The following is a 2,634-nucleotide window of genomic DNA, read 5'->3' as shown; positions in this document are numbered from 1 at the left end:
TGTGTGTGTGTGTGTGTGTGTGTGTGTGTGTGTGTGTGTGTGTGTGTGTGTGTGTGTGTGTGAGAGAAGGAGTGTCTTTTCTAAAAGGACCCTCTTAGCCCCCCCCAGTCATTATCCCTTTAATGTCCTTCCGACAGCAGATTCCAGCATTTATGGTACAGGCATATATCTGCCCATAAAGCCTTTTATTGTTCAGCCCAGCTCTATGGTGGCCGTAACCTGGTTTTCCCATTTTTTATGGGGGACCTTCACTATATCACAGAGGGGGGAGGACAAAGCTGCCCACCATCGGTGTTTACCAAAGTATGGCCGACTCATAAATCCATCGTGGCCGGCGGCATTCTGGAAATACTTCAGCAGAGGAAGAGAACGAGAAAGAGAGAGAGAGAGGAGGTAAGCGACGTAGCTTATTGTATAGCTTGTAATTGTCCACACTCTACAGCCTTGAGTTAGAGAGCCATCTCCTCAACGATCATTAGGTCTATGTTGCTTTGCACCAAGTCCATCACTCAGCAAATCAAGAGAAAATTGCTATGGATGTTACCCTGGAGGAAGGATATCTCAATATCAGTCATCCAAGACTTGGAATGGCCTCCATTAGATGTCAGAGACGGGGAGATGTTTTAGTGCATTCAGACGGATACTGGCTAATTCTATTTAGAGAAAAAAAAGGACAAGAAGAAGAGAGAATAAAGCACAGAAACAAGGAACAACAAAGAGAGCAAGAAAATGAGAAAAACAAGGGAAAAAAATATGGTCAAATTCCTCCTGAAGTTTTGTTGGCAAATTTATAAGTTTTGTTGATTATCAATTACAAAAAAAGTGTTTATTCACACATTAACCATGATTAATCACAGAGAAACCATTGCAGAGAAAACAAACTGTAACCAAACCTTGACTGAGACTTGATAATCATTATCCTGATTTGAAATTATGTGCGCCTGTCAGCAGAGTCATCATACCCGTATGGTATATTGTCTGGACTGGTCCCGACACGTTGCTACCAAGCTATCAACCTCCAGGGCTGAAAAGTGAAGCCAAAAGAGTTGAAGCAAGTCCCAGTCCCCATAGACTCCCGAAAGTGAAAAACTTCAGATGTTTACAGCCCAGCGCTTTAGTTGATTGCCATTGGTTAGTTCCACCTCGGCTAGTTCCAATAACTTCACTCTCAAAGCTACGCGGTGGTTGACGGCTGTGTTAATTATAGTAATCAATTACACAGATTGGAAATTAATTGCAAATTTAATGTTTAGCTCATTTTGACAGTGCTCCCTGCAATGCATCCCTTGCTTTTGCTTTTGCATACACGTTCCTGGATGACATCTTTCTATACTCATATTTTACCTGCAGCTGCTGACTAATTAACTAAACTGTGAGAAGCAGGCGAAGTATATTATAAGGAAGTTACAGAAAGGAGATGAGCTCTTGCAAGAAAGCGCAGAGGGAGAGTCAAAAGGCAAGGAAGCAGGAAGCTGGAAGAATAATCTCTCTGCTCTGCCAAAGCTCACTCAGAAACTGGCATTACTGATGCAATTACAACTCAAGCTACACTCATTTATCCATGTCTGCATTTCCTGAATCCAGGTTTTCCATCTCGTGGTCTTAAATCAGAGCTCTCAAAAACTAGAGATGTGCTGATAAAATGGGGGGAGAAGTAAGCATGTTCTGCATCTCTTTTAAGTTTTTGATTATGACCATGCTGTCTGCTTTTCTGGTTGAAAGCATTTCATCTCTTTCTTTTAGACATCTAAGTATTTTCCCCACTCCCTCTTGGTGCCTTCTCTCTCACACTTCAGGATTTGAAGTGCTACAGAGGACCAATTTCCTGTTTTCTATTCAGAAGTGTGATGCTCGTGGTGGCCTGGAGGGGATATGGGAGGTGGTGGTGGTGGGAGGGGGTTAGTGGTTCACTTTAAGTGGATTGCCCTCATTCTTGTTGTGCCCAGCCCAAGGCATTATGATGCCTCGGTGACTGACCTCCGCTTCAGCAGTGCCCCTAACACCAGTACAGACAGGGCACACCAATTGTTGTGCTTGTTGCACAAAGGCTGAATGTGTGCCACGACCTGCACAAAAGGTTGGACAACTGCAGGCCAAATGTGTAGTCAACACTCACTGAAACCACAGTCTGCAGTGTGTGGAGTGGGCTGGGAGTTATTTGCGATACAGCTCTAATCCTGTGCTCGCTCTCTCATAAAAGTTGACTGCCCTCTCTCTCTTCTGGGCGCCCTTTCTCGCTGCAACCTGTTTTCTAATGCTTGTATGCATGTCGGTGTCTGTGCACAACTCTGCCAAATGATATGAAATGTTCAAAAAGTGCCGATCTAATTTGAATGTTGATGAAACGTGTGAAATCCTCAGCTTACCCAGCAAAGTTGGGAGCCGGTGGGGACAACAAAGGCCCTCGGGAGAGCGGCTCAGAGCATGAAAAATGCCCCTTGCCGTCATCACCGCCGCGGCCCCTGCTGGCCTGCCTTTTACAGAGAGGTGGGGGGAGAGAGAAAGAGGGGATGGGGGGTTGGGGATCTGCCTCATTCTAACTTGGGAAGGCAAGAAGGAGGAGGGTTAATGGAATGGATGACTCCGGCACATTAGATGAGAAGTGAGCAGAGCGATGAGCGGAGAGGGAGTCAT

The 2,634-nt window shown here is 45.2% G+C and overlaps 1 protein-coding gene across 1 annotated transcript in view; it reads right to left on the bottom strand.

Annotated features, from left to right (window-relative positions):
* raraa (retinoic acid receptor, alpha a) overlaps nt 1-2,634 on the bottom strand; it is a 101,855-nt gene that overhangs the window by 43,605 nt on the left and 55,616 nt on the right. The window lies entirely within an intron of this gene.

This window comes from Haplochromis burtoni, unplaced genomic scaffold, assembly GCF_018398535.1.
Source record: "Haplochromis burtoni strain Fernald_Lab_line unplaced genomic scaffold, NCSU_Asbu1 Contig_162, whole genome shotgun sequence".
In the NCBI taxonomy this organism is placed as follows: Eukaryota; Metazoa; Chordata; class Actinopteri; order Cichliformes; family Cichlidae; genus Haplochromis; species Haplochromis burtoni.
Note: the sequence above shows the minus strand (reverse complement) of the source record. Positions and strands in the feature narration are given on the sequence as shown.